General features: G+C 42.5%; 1 long non-coding RNA gene across 1 annotated transcript in view; it reads left to right on the plus strand.

The window, feature by feature from the left end:
- Positions 1 to 17662, plus strand: part of LOC309605028 — a 36548-nt gene extending 18886 nt beyond the window's left edge. The window contains exons 2-3 of the long non-coding RNA XR_014231215.1: positions 3799 to 3907; positions 14563 to 17662. This is a non-coding gene — a long non-coding RNA (uncharacterized lncRNA). The remainder of the gene's footprint in view (positions 1 to 3798; positions 3908 to 14562) is intronic.
- Positions 17663 to 19296: the final 1634 nt, after the last annotated feature.

Consider the following 19296-nt stretch of genomic DNA (forward strand, 5'->3'; position numbering starts at 1 on the left):
TAGGGATGCTCATGACATAGCTTTACCCAGATTGAGGGATCTGAGAGAGAGAGAGAGAGAGGAGAAGAAGAAGAAGAAAAGTGAGAAAAAGCAACTAAGATGGAATTCTTTATAACCTAATCTCAGAAGTGACATTCCATCAATTCTGGCATATTCTACTCCTTAGAAGTGAGTCACTAGGTCAGTCTACACTCTAGGGGAGGGGACTTCACAAGGGTGTGAAAGCCACGAGGAAGGGATCATTGGGGACCATGTTAGAAGCTGCCTACCAAGGGCACCTTTTCCACTGGATACAATATCTTGTCGTTTTCATCTTTGCAGCTACTCCCCCCACCACTCCCCCAATATGTTATGAACTTCATAAAGTTGCAACGTGACCAGTTTGGAGTGATGCATATTTTCTGTAGACAACAGCATTGAACTACTTAGCAAATCAGGAAGTGGAAAATGGTTATAAAGGGATCCAATTACTTTCACTGCCAAGCCAGTGTAAAATGTGACATGTGAAAATTGGTGAAAAATTAATTAGACAATTAAACTTATTTCTACTTAAATACATTTAGGTGTTAATTGGTGGTCTGACTTGAGGTTTATTTTAAGGTGGATTTGTTATCTTGACTCTGTCCTTTAAGAAACGATCTCTGTTTAAATGCCAGGAAGCCTCCTGGTCTTGCTGAGAAACAATGTCTAGTTCATTGTCACGGTTCTTCTCCAGATGGGACTGATCAGGGTCAGAATGGCCCAGAAGGCAAAAAGGCATTTGCTTTGGAAACCCCATCAGGAGGAAAATCTTTCCACTGCCTGAGGGGCTTTTCTGGGAAGGCCGAATGGCAGTGGGAAAGGCATTGGATTATAAGTGGAAAATACAGGGACTCCTTACATCTCTCTGCTGTGACTTTGGGCAAGACTTTGCCTGGGTTTCGTTTTCTATATCTGTAAAATGAGGTGGTGAGAATAGATAATGTCTGAAGTCGATTCACCCATAAAAGTCCATGATTGTCAAGTACAGTGTTCTCGCTACGGGAGGGATCCCCTGCAAGGATTTTCTTTAAAAAATTATTGTTAGTGTGATCTCTTCGCTAGGATTTGTTTCATAGAGTATCCATCTGTTCTGGTTAAACATAGTAGTTTGAAAGCATGTTTACATGCATACTGTTTTAAAATCCCATCGAAGTGATAAGGACGAAGGGCAAGGGCAAAGGGGACACCAGTGGACAGGAGAGGGAGGGAAGGAGCAGATATTGCAGAGCCTGCAGGGGGAGATGCTCACGAGAAGACAAAAAGCTTGCCCTGCAGAATCCCAGAAAGGCCCAGGAATTCCACGGAATCACTGAAGGTGGAGTGAGGGGAATTAAGTGAAAGCCTGGATGACTGATTGGTGACTTTGCCTTCCCCTGATACTTCCACCCTCCTTCACCACCTCCAGGCAGGAGACCGGAAGATTCTTCTCTGGAAAGACTAAGCAATCCCAGAGGAAGGAGCTCCCCAGTGAAAAAGTCAGTGTGCCTCCTGGTCACCTAACAGTGACTGCCACCATTGACAAGCCCAGTCACACTGGCAGCTGCCCGTCAGCTTTTAGTGTCTCCTTCTCAATGTGACCGCTCAGCCAAAGATCACCAGACATGTGAGGAAAGCCTCCTGACAGGAGAGAGAGACCAAAAAAGGTGGACAAAAGAAACTGAAAAGAAAAAGAGACAATGCAAGGAACAAAACAAAAGTGTAATAATTTTCCCCCGATAGACGAGAAGACACTCATCCCAATTTCTGCTCAAATGTCACTTCGTCAGAGAGACTTCCGCTGGCCACTCTGTCCAAAACAGTATCTCCCATTACTCTCCACCTCCTCATTCTGCCTAATTTCAGAAAGAAAGAACAGAAATAAGTAATATGAAAAAATCTCCCCAGAACCAAAAGACATACATTTCCAGTTTGGCAGGGTCCGCTAGGTGCCAAACACAATGGGCAGAAGACTCCACTAGAGCACATCTTGGTGAAATTTCAGAACCTCAGAGGTAAAGAAAAGATCCTAAAAGCTTCCCGAGAGACCCAAAAAAGTGGGCTTTTACAAAGGATCAGCAATCAGAATGGCCTCAAACGGCTCAATAAAAACATCAGAAGCTAGAAGAAAATAGAGCAACGTATCAAAATCCTGAGGGAAAGTGATTCCAGCCTATAATTCTGTATTGAATTCAATGATCAATTAAGTGTCGAGGGGAAGTAAAGACATTTTAGACATGCAGGCTTATCTTTCTTGGAATAAACCAAGAAAGAGGGTGACATAGGGTTCAGGGGGTCCATATCAGGACAGTGGCAAAGGAAGCTTCTGCGGTGATGGGAAATGGAAGCAACCAGTCCAAAGGGAAGGAGAAAAACCGAAGGTTCCAGGAGGGAGGTCTGCGAGAAAAAAGAGAAGGGGGAGGTGACCTGATTGCTTGGTGTCTGGAAATGTTAAAAGGCTGGTGGAAGGTGTAAGAAAAGTCATTGTTAGATATCCAGAATACTAAGCAAATGAGAAAGAAAAAAAAAAGAGCTAATTACTAACTTCAGGGTAAGCAAAAATTTGTCCAAGAAAAGAAGCATATCTTGGTACACTAGTTCGAGTGAATAAATATCATAATAAAGCAAACATTAGGTGTTAACTTAAGCAAGAGTTATAACTACATTGAGCAGAAGAGGGGAACAGGTCATGCTTTAGAAGACCTCACTCATCATGCTGGCCAAGGGATGACGGAGAAACACACAAATCAAGACGTAGCCTCTATGCTTTTTCTTTAGCTATATGAAGGTCAGTACCAGAAAGAAATGTACAGAAGAGTGATGGTGGTTGCCTCTGGGACTAAAAGGAGCTGTTTTTTGTTAAAAGTGTATTTAGTACAATTTGACTTCTTAAACTCGGAGCAATCATGATATTGAGAAAAATAAAGATGAAGTTTAAAGACTGTATCCCATGTATAGACAGTTCAGATTTACCCCTTCATCAACAGCCAGTGTGAACAGAAGAAAATCATGGCCAGAGGTAAGACCTGGCTCATGCTTACACTGCTCCCTGAGTGTGATTTGAGGAGGCCTGGAAAGGTTGTCCTGCTTGCAAATCCCTATCGGTGATGGATGTCCCACAATTCTGTAGTGACCGTGGGGAAAGAGAGTAATGGGCTGGAGTGAAAGGATTATGGGTTCAAATTTAGTTTCTGCCGCATATTAGCCAAGCAGTGTTAGGAAAATAACAAATCTCAGACATTCCCTGAGCACCCATCAGGACTTTTGTTAGATATTGGGGATACACATCTCTGTCCTCGAGGAGTTTAAGGATGGAGATGAGTTAGTTTCCTCACGGATAAGATGGGAATTCATCTACTGTGTGTGTGAGCCTGGCATTGAGCCTAGCCGCTGGGCAGAAACAGCAGTGCTGGGGGCCGTGACCCGCAGAACACACAGAAGACTGCGGGATAAAGAGAGGCCGGGAACGCAGCATCATGGGGCAAAGACCCCAAATCAAAGCACTTGGGCTTGTGGGAGGGGGAGGGGGCAGAACAGTGATGCCTGTTCCATCCAACCCTGGCTGAGCTGTACCATTATATTTCCTTCTTTAGAGCTTCCTTCTTAGGACTATCTTCAGAGAGCTGGGATTTTAGGATTTTAGAGGTGAGAGCCCTACAAAATATCTAGGCCACTTATTCCTGCACTTTGGCAATTCATAAATCGTTTCACTGCAGTCCTGTGAATCCGTGGGTGGGGACCAACACTGAGCGGAGGCCTGCTTCAGGCACCCTTTTACTAACCCACTCCTTCATGTTGCAGGTGAGGAGATCGAGCACAAGTCAGCTGTGGAGATGACAGCAGAGCTGGACCGAGAGCCGGCCTCCGGGCTTCGTCCTCGGCTTTGGTTGCGTCACATGTGTACCCTCAGGTGAGCAGTCAAGAGTGGGGTCACGGACTAGCTCTCGCCGCCGTGAAAGGAGAGAGGAAAACTTGAGGAGAATGACTTCCCATTGAGGCTAGAGCCCTCTCTCACACCTTCCCAACACCCCCAAACTGACTGCAAGATAACTCTGCACCCCCTGACTGGGTCTCCGCCTTCGACCTCCTCCTCAGCCTCTCCTCTCTAAGACCCGCTGTGGGAGTCTTCATTCTCCGACCCTTGTAGCATTGGAGGCATTTAACATTGTTGGCCATTCTCCCCCTTGAGCCCCCTGGTATTTGGCACCAGTGTCTGTTGGTTCCCCAACTGGCCCCTAAGCAGGCCTTTCTCCTTCACTCATTCCTCTTCTGCCTGCAAATGTCGGTTTTCCTTAGAGTTTATTCTTCATCCTCCAGTGATCTCACTCATTACCACTGACATACATTCCCCAGCTTTTATCCCAGTGTCGTTCTCTCCTCCAAGCTCCAGACTCATGTTGTTAATGGGTGTGTTGACATCTCCACCTGGAACTCTGGAAGGCACCCCAAGTAACATGTTGCAAACAGGAAGCTTTGTTTTTCTTTCTAAACCTGCTCCTTCCCTTTTCCCCGTCTTGCCTAATACTATCACCCTCCATTCAGCCTCCACTTTGGAGTCAAACTTGACACTTCTTGCTTCTTTCCTGCCAGTTTCACACCAGTCACAAATCCAACCCATCCTTTCTTAGAAATGTCTTTCTAATCTTAAAAGTCTTGTAAACCCACCCACCTTCACTGCCTGGCTGTGTTGTTTCTTTTTTTCGCTAGTGCAATATTTTCCTCATTGGTCTCCACTCTCTCACCTCTCTTCAGCCCAGCCTCTTTATCATCTAAAACACAAACCTGAGTGTGCTACTTTCTTTCTGATGAAACCTCTGCTAGAATAAAAATAAAAACAGCAAGGAGACTTTTTAAAATGTAATCCTCAGTGCTGATGAGGATGTTGCGAAACAGGCAATCTCATTTATTGCTAATAGAAATGCAATTTGTTGAATCATTTTAGAATGCTGTGTAAGAATACATCATAAGAGCTTAAATATATTGTCTTTGGCCCAGTGATTCCATTTCTGAGAAGCTAAGGAAATAACCCCAGCTATGAAAAAGTTTCATGCACAAAGATATTTATTACATCATTATTTATATAAAGAAAAACGGGAAATAACCTAACTATATTACAATGGAAGTAATCTATGATACTGGATGGCCTATTATACAGCCATTAAAAATGACATTTACTCATAGAGGACTTCCCTGGTGGTCCAGTGGTTAAGATGCCATGCTTCCACTGCTGGGGGCGTGGGTTTGATCCCTGGTCAGGGAACTGGGATCCTGCATGCCACACAGCAGGGCCACACACACAAAGAAAGACATTTACTCATAGAAAAATAAGACAAAATAAGATACACTAAAATATTAGTAATGATTACTTCTAACTGGTGGGATTATGGATGATTTTAATCTTCTTCTTTATAATTTTCTATATTTTCCGAACTTTCTACCATAAATAACTATTATAATTAGATAAGAAATTTATTTTTAAGTAATGCTTAGAATGTTTATGGTAACTGACAAAAAAAGCAGCATACCAAATTGTACATAAAACATAATCTTGATACAAACACGAATAAGAGCATAATGAAATACAACAAACTTTCATCCCAATTGCTTCTAGGTGACAGCACCATGTGGGATTTTTTTGGTTGATTTCATGTTCCTGATTTTCCAACTGTAGTGGAAAAAGAGTGAACGTTTGTGTGCATAGGTACACACACACACACACACACACACACACACACAATATTAAGGAACTCTTCATTGCCCACAGGATTTAATTCACATCCCTTAGCATGGCCTACCTGCTACAGGGACACCACATGACATTTTTAAAAATTGAGCTATAATTCACACCATAAAATCCACCCTCTCCGTACCTACAACTCAGTGGTTTTTCATACATTCACGAAGTTGTGCAGCCATCACCACTAGCTAATTCCGGAATATTTCATCACCCCCTCAAAAAAACCGTGTACCAATTAGACGTTACTCCCCATTTCCCCCTTTCGAAACCCAGCTGCTGTGAATCACTAATCTACTTTCAGTTTCTATTAGTTTATTCTGGGCATTTCATACAAATAGAATCATACACTATGTGGCCTTCTGTGTCTGGTTCTCTCACTTAGCATAATGTTTCGGGATTCATCCATGTTGTGGCTTATATCAGTACTTCGTTCTTTCTTACTGCCAAAGAATATCCGTTGTATGGCTATACCACATTTTGTCTGTACATTTATCAATTGATGGGCATTTGAGTTGTTTTCACTTTTTGGCTGTTGTGATTCATGCTGCTTTGAACATTCATGTACAAGTTTTTGTGTGGACATATGTTTTCAGTTCTCTTTCTCATATAGGAATGGAATTGCCAGGTCATATGGTAACTCAATGTTTAACTTTTTGAGGGACTATTTTCCAAAACACCTACACCATTTTACATTCCTACCGGCAATGTATGAGGGTTTCAGTTTCTCCACATCCTCGCCAACACTTGTTAATGTCTGTCTTTTTTATTATAGCCATTCTAGTGGGTATAAAGTGGCATCTCATTGTGGTTTTTTAAAATTAATTAATTAATTAATTTGGTTGCGCTGGGTCTTAGTAGCAGCAGGCGGGCTCCTTAGTTGTGGCATGAGAACTCTTAGTTGCAGCATGCATGTGGGATCTAGTTCCCTGACCAGGGATCGAACCTAGGCCACCTGCATTGGGAGTGTGAAGTCTTAACCACTGAACCACCAGCGAAGTCCCATCATTGTGTTTTGATTTGCATTTATTTCCCTAATGACTAATGGTGTTGGGCATCTTTTCATGTGCTTATTGGCCATTAGTATATATTCTTTGGAGAAATATCTATTTAAATCTTTTGCCCATTTAAAAATTAGGTCATTCGTCTTCTCATTGTTGAGTTGTAAATATTCTTTGTATTTTCTAGACACTAGTTCCTTATCAGACATATAATTTGCAAATACTTTCTCCCATTCTGTGGGTTGTTTTTTAACTTTCTTGATGGTTTCCTTTGAAGCATAAAAGTTTAAATTTGATGAAGTCCAATTTATCTATTTTTTCTTTTGTTTTGTGCTTTTGGTGACATAGCTAATTTATTATTTAGGATTTTAGACTTCCTGGCCTAATCCAAGGTCATGAAGATTTACACCTAGGTTTTCTTCTGAGAGCTTCATCATTTTAACACTTACATTTAGGTCTTTGATCCAATTTGAATTACTCTTGGTATGTGGTGGGAGGTGGGAGTCCAACTACATCCTTTTCCATGTGGATATTCAGTTGTCCCAGCACCATTCGTTAGAAAGACTATTCTTTTCTCATTGAATTATTTTAGCATGCTCACTGCAAACCAATTGACCATAAATATAAGGGTCAGGTGACATTTTTAGCTCAATTTCTAGCTTCATCAGACTTCTCAATTTGCCAAGCTTTTCCCATCCCTGATACCTTTGAAAAAACTGGTCCTTCACCTGACTTCCATTTGTCTTGGTTGCTGACCATCTTCATTCTCTTGATGTTATCTGAACCCACAGCCATCCCCTCTTCCCCTGGCAGTCAGATTCAGGGCTCTTGGAGTATTTTGCTCAGACCTCTGTCATTACTCTATCCACATTATATCAAAGTTATTTATTCATGAGTCTGCCTAGATAGATATACTTTAACATATCCAAGAGCTGCAATCACGTCTTCTTTTTCTCTGAAGCACGTAGCACAGCACCTGGCACCTAACAGGGATTTCATAAATGTTGAGTGACCATTGACTGAAATTTCTGAAAATTAGGACTGTAGTGAAGACTTCAATGCGAAGAGAAAAGGACAAATTATTGGATCAATGCCTCCCATCCTGTCTCTTTCTCCAATCCCAGAGAACAGTATTTGTTCATTTATTCAAGAAGTTTTTATTGAGTACCTATTATGTACCAGGCATTGAGCTAGAAGCTGAAGATAACATGGTGGACACAAACAGACATGACCCCTACCCTTAATGGAAAGTACAGTGTAGTGGGTGAAGTCGACATCAATCGAATAATCATATAAACGTGAAAAATATGAGCTCCTGTCATGAGACCATGTCTTGTTCTCTCTACCTACCTCCTGCTCGTGTGTTTATTGACAATTTGGCCACCTGGCTCCCTGACTTCCTCTGTACCTCTCCTCCTGCCATTGTCCATGGTGACTGTAAGATCCACATAGACAACCATCCATCCCCCTGCCTCTCGTTTCTTGATGCCTCAATGCCACGATCCCCATCGTCTACCTCAGCCACAGAGTCACACACAGACCTGGCCACAACCACAGTCCTTCTGGAATTTCCGTTCTAACCATCCTAGTCAGACCATCACCACACATCACCCCAGCTCAGTTATCCTGGGACTCCCATTCCCACAATTCTCTGATCCTACTGAGATCTTCAATGCCTCGACCACTTTTTTCACTGTCCTTACCAGCCCTGACCCAGGCCCTTCCTTTCCTCCTCACCCAACCTGGACTCCATGGCCTAGTATTATGGTTGCTCCATAACATCCTTGCTCTGCTGTTTCCACCTGCCAAAACCCCCACCCTGGTTAAACCCAACAGAGCACCTCCTTTGCACCTGTATCTGGGCACAGGAACGTGGCTGGAGAAAACACCCACAACAGCCAGGACAAGTTTCATTTTACATTTAAGTCTGCAAATAAGTGGACTGCCTCAGCACTGCCCAGCGATCCTGTGGCAGTGCCCAGTCACTCTGCCACTCTCCAAGATGCCTCCTTGTCCCTTCTCCTCTTTTCTCCAGCTTCACCGCCCTTCTCTTGCCTGGCTCTCAGCTGATGATCTCATCTTCCTATTCATGGGGAAAACAGGCCATCAGAATGCTCATTCCCCACCACAAACTTACCAACCTCCAGCATCCATACATGTTTGCTCTGTCCTCTCTCCTGTTGCAAATTACAAATCATCCCTGTGCCTGTGTAATGCCAAGCTCTCCACCTGGGCCCTGGACCACATTCTTCCTCACCTGCTCAAGGACTGACTGCAATTATCTCCTCTCTCATGAATCGCCATTGTTACCCTAGCTCCTGGAGCCTTCCTTTCAGCATACAAATACGCTGTAATACTTCCCATCTTAACACAAATAAAAAACAAACCGGAAACGCCCTCCACAGAGCTCATGTGCTTCCCTGGCTCCTGCCCTATTTCTCTGCTCCTCGTTTTGAGCAAAATTCCTCAAAAGACTTGTCTGCATGCCCTCCAGCCTCATTTAGTACTTTCCCAATTTGCTATCTCAGCCCTAGCCACACTGGCCTTCTGCTGTTCTTTGGGCTTACCAAGTTCATTCCTGCCCCAGGGCCTTTGCACTTGCTCTTCCTTCTGTCTGGAGTCGTCTTTCCACACACCTTTGCATGGTTTGCTCCCTCATTTCACTGAGGTCTCTGTTTAAACGTCATCTGCTCAAAAAGGCTTTCTCTGCTACCCTTTTGGAAACCATTACCCCTACCCTTGATGCCACACCAATCCTAACCCAGCTTAATTTTCCTCATAGCACTGATCACTGCCTAGCGTTCTATTACACATGTATGTGTTTATTTGATTATTGTCTCTTCTTCTGTTAGAATGGAAGCAACCCAGGGCCTTCTTTTGTTCACCATTACATTTCTGGCCTACAGAATACCATCTGACACATAGTAGGCACTCAATAAGTATGAATTAATGAATGGATGGATGGCTGTACACAATTCTATGAGATTGTAGAAGGGAAGGATTCACCCAGTAAGGAGAGGTGGACAAAGCTTCTTTGAGAAAGTGTGCTTACACTGATATTGGGACAAAAAGAAAGGGTTAATCAGGTGAGGGAGGGAGGGATAAAAGTTCTAGACAAAAGGAGTATGCAAAGGTCCTGGAGCTGGAAGGAGTGTGGTGAATTTAAGCTGAGAGAAGGCCTGCTTGGGGGCACAGGGAATGAGAGGGAGCGGGTGTGCGGCGGCGGGCAGGAGACCAGGCCATGCAGGGCCTGGAGGGCTGTGGTACTGCTCTGGCTTCTGTCCTAAGAGCAGTGGGAGGCCTTGGATGAAAGGCACAATGTGATTAGATTTGCATTTGAAAAGATCCCCCTGATCCACTTATTATTGCTAATAATGATGATATGATGATGATGATAAACGCTTGCATCTGTATCGTAAAAGGTCTTTTTCAAAGTATTTTCACGTCCTCTACCCTAGCCTCAGCTTCTTGAATCCATCAATAAAAGCTCCCGGACTTGAGGATACAGAGTTCGCCTGTTACAGGGATCATGTTTTCTGAATCCCAAATCAGGGCACATGGTCTGACAAAGGACTCCCCCCTTCACCTTCTTTATTTTTAGAGTATCCAGAAAACTGTACATTCCAATCACATTTAATTCCACATTTAACAAACTGCCTCAATTAAGAAAAAATATGCCCAGCCATTGAGACTGTTTCAGAAAGCTAGGAGAAAATTATTACTGTAAGTGGGCACCCCCTCCCCCCAGCCGGCCCCGTCCTCACCAAAGCATGATCACACTTTTAGAGTGACATGTGTCCTAACATTGTTGGGCCACGAGTTCAGTACATTATGACAATTTTCAGAGTCAACCAAATTTATTCTCCCTCCTCCCCTGAAAAAAAGCAAGTGCTCCTGTGAGTCCAGAGTCTTCCTCTCATTTTAGGGATGGGCAGGAAAGCAGAGGGAAGGATGAGGCCTGAACCTCTTGGGAGTCAAGGGATCAAGGGGTCATTTCCTTCTGAGCAGAATGTCCCTTCAGCGAGGTATCCCAGGCTAATATGCTTCTGTCTGTTGCTGTTGTGTACTTTGAATGATGAGGAACCCACCGAATTTATGACTGGGAGACAGCCCTGGGGAAGGCAGGAGTGGATAGTGAGTAGGACTGGGGGCAGATGAGGATGAACAAAGATTATCTATTTAACAGATACTAGGCATAAATGTGCCCGTACACGCACAAATACATACAAGGACACTAAAATCAAGTCCTTTTCTCAGTTTGGCCAGGAGATGGGCAAAGGGACTTAGTGTGATCTTGTAAATAGACCAGCGGGCATTAAGGGGTCCTTCCAGAAGTCTCCTGGAGAAAAGCAAGAAGAAAGGGTGACTTTCTGGGCGATGACTGTGGAGACCAGTCAGAAAGGAGAAGGTGGAGCGAACTCTAGGGACCCGGGAATTTATGGCAATCAGCTGTCAGAACTGAGAACATCAATGAGTCACGTTCGTTCCCTTTGGTATTAGTAATTGGCATCATTTCACTGGGAAATAAAAGGCTGAGACGTGATTTTATAACTGCTTTTAAGTAGGGAGAAGGTTTTCCTTTGGAAGATGGTCATGAGCTGTTTTCAACCCTTAGGAGGAGGAAACAGCTCATCCCCAAGCTGGTTGTAGATTTCAAGAGCTTTTCAGCTTAAATATAAGAACTGCCTGACCCTGGGGCTGGCTCTCAGTGATGACTCAGGAAGATCCCAGAGTGCCCTGAGCTCTGAGTACAGAGGCTTGGAGCTGGAGATCCCTTGGGAGGTGCTCCCCAAAGCCTCCTCCTCCTCCAAGTGTGGGGGGGGGCAGCTGTGGGTGGGGCTACCCAGCACCTGCCCAGAGCCCTTAGCTCTCTGGAGGGATCCTCAGATGGTGAACCCAGCCACTTTCCGGGAAGGGCAATCTCCTGTCCTCTTGGGGTGCAGTGGTTGAGTTCTCCATCGAAATTGTGAAGACAAAAGGACCGTGTCCTCTCCGGTGCCATTTGACAGGAGGAGAAGTATGACAGAAGGGAGTCAAAGTGGGAAGAGACAGCAGTCTTAACTGATGTTAACATATTGTACAGAAGCAGGCGACCACGTAAACGCATTGCTGAGGGGAGCTCCTGAAATTCCATTAGCTTCAGGGTAAACCTGCCTTTGGTGCCCAACACTGTACGTTCATGCTCTCACCGAATCTCCACAATATTCCTATGAGATAAATATTGTTCTTTCGCAATTTTCCAGAAGAGACTGAGACTTGGGGAAGTTAGGAACTTGTCACACAGCTAGGGTGTGGTGGGTGGCCCGGATTTGAAGCCGGTCAGCCCGACTACAGAAGTGCCTCTCTAACCACTGCTCTCCACTGCCTCCTCTTACTCTCCAGGAGCTTCTAGTTTCCCAGAGAAGCCAAGCACATATAAGTAGTCCCCTCACTTCCTTCCAGTGAGTCACTTCATCAAAAACAGGGAGTTAACTAGGAGGAGGTAAAGAGAGACAAGTGTTCCAGACAAAAGCATCGTGCAAAGGTCCTGGGGCTGGAGGGAGTGTGGTGGATTGGACAAGCTGAGAGAAAGGCTGCATGGGGCACAGGGAATAAGAGGGAGCTGGTGTGAGGCAGGCAGGTCTCAGGTGTCAGCACTCCTCCTGTGTAGAATAGCTACACCCCAACCCTGTTCTAATTTTCTCCACTGCACTTTTTTTTTTCTTTTTGGCACACCATGTGGCATGCGGGATCTTAGTTCCCCGACCAGGGATCGAACCATGTGCCCCTTGCAGTGGAAGCGCAGAGTCCTAACCACTGGACAGCCAGGGAATTCCCTCCATTGCACTTTTGATCAACTGATACACTCTACGTTTATTTTCTATCCCCCTGCCTTCTTCTAGAATGTGAGCTTCATGAAAGCAGGGACCACATTTGTTTTGTTTATTTCTGTGTGCCCAGTGCCTAGGACACTGTCTGGCAGTGTAGAAGGCATTCAATATATTTATTGAATTAACCAATGAAGTAATTAGTTAGTTATAGTACCAGCCTGTTTTTGGTAAATGCCTGAAGAATTTACAGCCATCAGGTGTTACAGCAGTTAGAAGACCAAAACCATTTCAAGCCAGTGGATTATCAGAGAGGTTTCCAAAAGGAGGTCTGCCTATGAAGGATGGCTAAGCTAATATATATATTTAGGAGGCAATGGTAGGGGGAAGGGATAGGATGGTAACGGTCCAGCAGGCTGCTTGGCATGCCTCCCAGCCTCCGCCAGCCTCCTTGGATGTGGGCCTCTGTGCTATATTCACACATCATCTAAGTGGGTTGTGAAACACAGACACTAGCTACCAAGGGATGCTATGGTTTCTCCTTCCTTGGAGATCTTTAAAAATAGGAATAAGAGATCAACTGTCCTAAATTCTTTAGGAAGGGAAGCACTGGCATTGTTGGCTCCTACAGTGTATCAGGCAGTTTAACTTTGTCATCTGATACAAGCATGTCAAGAACCTGTGAGGCTGGCACTATTATTATTATCCCCATTTTATAGATGAGAAAACTGAGGCTCAGGGAAGGTAAGTCCAAGGTCACACACCTGGTACAAGATGCGAATCTCTGACTGCAGAGGCTGCAGTCTTCCCACTACCCTCAGTCCCTGAGGCGCTCTCTTCTAGGCTGTCTTTTCAGGGCTTACACATTCTGTATTAGAAGAGCACATGGTGCTACTTAAGGTTGACTTGTGATAATTGTGATGGCAAAAGTGACTCCTGTCACGTGACTGAATGCTATTGATTTTAGGCAGCTTTTCTTTGAGGCAGGAACTTGGACCAGACAACCCATTCATGCCTCCCCTTCAGTGCTGTTCTAGTTACAAAGAGTGCTGTGAGTACCAGTAACAGCTTGTTAGTCTAGGGGAATATGGATTAATCACTGAATTAAACACTGGGTTCCCCATGTGGAGGTGTAGTTACATTAGTGCAGTGATGTATTGCCACACCCTGTAGGTAGAGAGACATGGAAGTAAGTGTGTAAGAATTTTACAGGGAAGAAGAAGATGGCAGGGAAAGTGAAAGTCGGGACTTGGAAGGCACATGAACTTGACCCCTTATGCATGTCCTTTGAGAAGTGGCATGAGGCTTTGACATCAGACAGCCCTGGGTTCAAATCCTTGCTCTGCCATTTCCTAGCTGGGCAGTCTGGGGCGAGTCAGATAACATTTCTCTGATAGTCATCATTCTTTAGTTGTACGATAGAAACCAACTTGGGCTGCCATGAGCAGGGAAGGGTCACAGAATGGACAGAAAAGCCCCAGCCCCTGACCTCAGAAAGGGTCAGTGGCTGACCTCTTCAGAGTGTCCAGCAGCGCTAGCCTGAGCATTACTCCATGCAGGCCGAGGATTACAGGAGAGCCCTGTGTCCCGCACCTCTGGGCAGGAGGGCAGGGTACATTGGCTGTCAGTTTCATCAGTGAGGGAGGGGAGTTCCCTGAAGCAGAATCAGGGCAGAAACTTTGGATAGTCACTACTGCTTCTGAGCCTCAGTTTATTCAGCTGTAAAATGGGGATAATGATACCTGCCTTGCAGAGGTTTATTATAAGGATTCAAATTAATATAAGTGAACTGGCTTGCACAAAAAACTTCCAGTAAACAGTAGTTATTGTTATAATATAGTCAAATCTTTATTATCCCTTTTGCAGATGGTCTTTGGTAACTTATTTATTTGTCAATTCCAGGGTGCATCTTTTTAAAAAAAAGGAACATATCCCTCCATAGCTAAAATAATATCGATATCATAGTTAAAACAATTAACAATAATTCCTTTATATCATCTAATATGTCAAAATTTTTTTGCAGTCCTTAAATCTAGCCTGACGACTGCCTGTCCCAGCATGGTCTCTCTGTGGGCTAATGGAAGATAAGCTTATCGTAATATTCGCCTAAGCCAAACAGAATTGGAAAGGTACATTTGTTAGAGGAAAAAAAATGATGGACTGTATTTCAAGACTAAATAGAGTTGATCTGGGATTTCCCTCTGTTTTGGTGTATTCAGGTCACCACTCCCCCTCATTAGTACCGGCTGTATTTAACACTGCCACAGTTAATGAAAGCTTTAGTAGTTAAACACGTACACGAAATTCCCTATTACTCCAAGGTGCGTGTCTCAGTCTTCTGGTGCGATTCAACAAACATTTATTGAGTGCCTACTATATGCAAGAGATTTCTCATTATAACCATTCTTGTGGAGTTCTTGAGCCAAACTTAAGTTTTTTTTGTTTTTTTTTCTAGTAAATTTTATACATCAGAAGCCAGATTTGGCTGTCTAAAGTGGGAGAGAAGGAGAATTACTTGTCTATGAATTTTAAGATCTACTAAAAGGAGCCCTCCTGGTTCCCTTGGGGACAAACATTTCATAATATAAACGTTTAAAAATCAACCAAGATTTTTTTTAAAAAAAGGTTAGCCTGTTTGTTTCTTCTCACCCAGTGACGCGTTTTCTACCAAAGCAAAGAAAGGTCTTCTGCTAAATCTAGGAAACCACAGCCTTTGTGGTTTTGTTGAAGAAGGGAAAGACAGCAATTCCCAACCTGGAGTCTTCCCCAAAGACTGCTGTTTCCAGTTCCTTGAGCCAGAAATTGCTGCTTTCAAGACAGCAAAAGGAGAAAGAAAAGTTCTGAGCCAGGGTTAAAAAGGTACAGAATATAGTGTTTTATAAGACCAGATGTGAGCAATGATGTGGGGAAAATGGGCCCTCTTAGAAGCTGCTGGCGGGAGTGTAAATAGATACAACCTTTCTGGAGGGCAATTTGGAAGTACTATCAAAAGCCTTAAAAGTGATCGTACTCTTGGAATTGATCCCAAGGCAATAACTAGGGCTATACTCAAAGATTTATCCATAGGAACAGTCATTGCAATATTGTTTAGAATAGTGGAAAATTGGAAATAATCTAAGTGTCCAATCATAGGGGACTGACTTAGGTTGGTTCAGTAACTTATAGGGCATCCGTCCATGATGGAATATTGCTCAGGCATTAGAAATAATGTTGTATCCTGGGATAAACCATAATGGAAAAGAATATAAAAAAGAATGTATATACATATATGTATAACTGAGTCACTTTGCTGTACAGCAGAAATTAACATGACATTATAAATCAACTATACTTCAATAAAAAAAAGAAATAATATTGTAGAACTGGAGCTCCCAGGATCCATGGTTCAGGGAATCTGAAATTATATGCAAAATTTTGTGTGTGTGTGTGTGCACATTTGGGGTGAAAGGGAGAATTCTTATGGATTCTCAAATAGGTGCATGACCCAAGAGAGTAAAAAAAGCACCATTGTAGAAAATATTTAAAACAGAAAGATGTTGACAACATATTATTAAGTGAATGGATGAAGGATAGGTTAAAAACAAATACAATATGATCTTATTTTTTTTAAGAAAAGTTTGTGTGTGTGTAGGAAAAAGATTAAAATGTTATCCACCAAAATGATAATCATGGTTATCTCAGAGTGGTAGGATTATAGGTGATTTTTTCTTTTTTTGTTGTTGAATTTTCTAAAATTGTTACTATGAGTATACATTACTATTATATTTTTTAAAAGCACTTTTTAAAAAACGTAAGAGTATGGACCCCTACAATCTAGAACTACAGTGTCTGTGTCCTGACTTACCAGCTGAAATGTCTACAGTAAGCTTCTTAACTTCTCTAGGCCTCAGTTTCTCCATCTGTAAAATGGGAATGATAATAGTTCATATTAATAATTGTAAAACACCAGGGCCTGGCCTGAGGTAAGTGCTCAGTGAAGGTTGGTTATTGTTAACAAAACAAAAGTGAGGCAGTGTGGTATGTGCATGAGCTTTGGAGATGCATAGACTTGGGTTTGAACCCAGGTTCACGGCTCTTTAGCTAGTGATCCCCTTATATGACCCTTACTTTTCCCATCTGTAAAATGGACACAATAATATCTACCTTGAAATCAGCTAGGCTGATTTCAACACTAGAGAAATACATGTGCCTAATGTATAGTAAGGGCTCAAAAAATGATAGGAATGTTCCAACTAAAGTAGAGTGTATCCTTTGGGAATTGACAATCAATGTTTAAAGAACTAATCCTTTTGCTTTTTTTTTCACACCTTAACACAAATGACTCCTCATTTACCTCATGCTAAAAGCACTGCAATGAAGAGGCTGGCCTAGCACAGGGCTTCAAAAACTAACATTCCACCTGTCTAGTTAATATTGCCACTGTGATTACTAATAAGTGTTACCTCTGGAGTTATTATCATTTTTTTAAAGGCTGGCATTATTTTTCTTTCTTTTTTTAAACTGAAGTGTAGTTGTCTTACAGTATTATATTAGTTTCAGGTGTACAACATAGTGATTTGATATTTTTATAGATTCGCATCATACAAAGTTATTACAATATTATTGACTATATTTCCTGTGCTGTACATTATGTCCCTGTTACTTATTTATTTTGGAGTTATTATTATGTACTGGTCCTGGGGTGAATCATTCTTGTTTTTCTCTGTTCCTACTCCATTATCTCCTATTTCCAGAACTGAGCTACTGACGACAAGAAAATATTGCTTATATATAAAAGAGGAGTTATTAGAGTTGACTAGAGCTTGGCCATCCTCTTCTTTCAATTTCCTTGTGTGTCCCGAACCCCACCTCCACAAATTATCTAACTAAGATATTACCTTGCTGAAGACCATCATCTCTTCTGAAATTTTATGGGATTTTGGTATTTGCTAAATATTTAATATGTGCTTGGCACTGTGTGAAGTCATTGTCATATGTCGTCTTGTCTAGGCTATAGGCTGAATCTTCACTTGCCCTCATACTCCACATCCAATCCACTGTCAATTCTGTTGGCTCTTCTTTCAAGGTAAATCCATAATCCAACTACTTCTCCGTACCTCCACAGCTACTACTTTTGCCAAACCACCCTTGATTCTTACCTGAATTAAAAAAAAAATAGACTTGATTTTTTAGAGCATTTTTACATTCACAGCAAAATTGAGTGGAAGGTTCAGAGGTGTCCCCTATACCCTCTGCCTGCCCCTAGCCTCCCGCATTATTAACATCCCTCACCAGAGGGGTACATTTGTGACAATCAGTGAACCTACACTGATACATCATTATCACCCCAAATCCATAGTCTATATTAGAGTTCACTCTTGGTGGTGTATATTCTGTGGATTTTGACAAATGTATAATGACATGTATGCCATTAGAATATCATACAGAATAATTTCACTGCCCTAAAAAAAATCCTCTGTGCTCCGCCTATTCATCCCTTCCTCCTCCAACTCCTGGCAATCACTGATCATTTTGTTTTCTCCATAGTTTTGCCTTTTCCAGAATGCCATGTAGTTGGATTCATATAGTATGTAGATTTTTCAAGTTGGCTTCTCTCACTTAGTAATATGCATTTAAAATTCCTTCATGTCTTTTCATGGCTTGATAGAGCATTTCTTTTTAGTGCTAAATAATATTCCATTGTCTGAACGTATCACAGTTTATCCACTCACCTACTGAAGAGCATCTTGGTTGTTTCCAAGTTTTGGCAATTTTGGATAAAGCTGCTCTAAACATCTGTGTGCAGGTTTTTGTGTGAACGTTTTCAACTCCTTTGGGTAAATACCAAGGACCATGATTGTTGGACCATATGTTAAGAGTATGTTTAGCTTTTTAAGAAACTGCCAAACTATCTTCCAGAGTGGCTGAACCATTTTGCATTCCCACCAGCAATGAATGACAGTTCCAGTTGCTCCACATCCTCAGCAGCATTTGCCATTGTCAGTATTCTGGATTTTGGCCATTCTAATAGATGTGCAGTGGAATCTTATTATTGTTTTAATTTGCATTTCTTTTCTTTTTTATTTATTTAATTAATTTATTTTTGGCTGCGTTGGGTCTTCGTTGCCGCACACGGGCTTTCTCTAGTTGCGGCGAGCGGGGGCTACTCTTTGTTGCAGTGAGCAGGCTTCTTATTGTGGTGGCTTCTCTTGTTGTGGAGCACGGGCTCTAGGCACGCTAGCTTCAGTAGTTGTGGCTCATGGGCTCTAGAGCGCAGGCTCAGTAGCTGTGGTGCACAGGCTTAGTTTCTCCACGGCATGTGGGATCTTCCCGGACCAGGGCTCGAACCCGTGTCCCCTACATTGGCAGGTGGATTCTTAACCACTGCACCACCAGGTAAGCCCTTGCATTTCTCTAATGACATATAATATGGATATTTTTTTCATGTGGTCATTGCCCTTCATATATATCTTTTTTGGGGAGATGTCTGTCAAAGTCTTTGGTCTGTTTTTTAATCTGGTTGTTCATGTTCTTATTGTTGAGTTTTAAGAGCTCTTTGTATATTTTGGATAACAGTCTTTATCAGATACATGTTTTGCAAATATTTTCTCCCAGTGTGTGACTTGTCTTCTCATTCTCTTCACAGTGTCTTTCACAGAGCAGAAGCTTTTAATTTTAATGAAGTCTAGCTAATCAATTATTTCTTTCATGATCATGCCTTTGGTGTTGTATCTAAAAAATCATTGCCAAAGCCAAGATTATCAAGGTTTTCTCCTTT

Source organism: Balaenoptera borealis (genome assembly GCF_965194805.1).
Source record: "Balaenoptera borealis genome assembly, chromosome: 11".
NCBI lineage: Eukaryota > Metazoa > Chordata > Mammalia > Artiodactyla > Balaenopteridae > Balaenoptera > Balaenoptera borealis.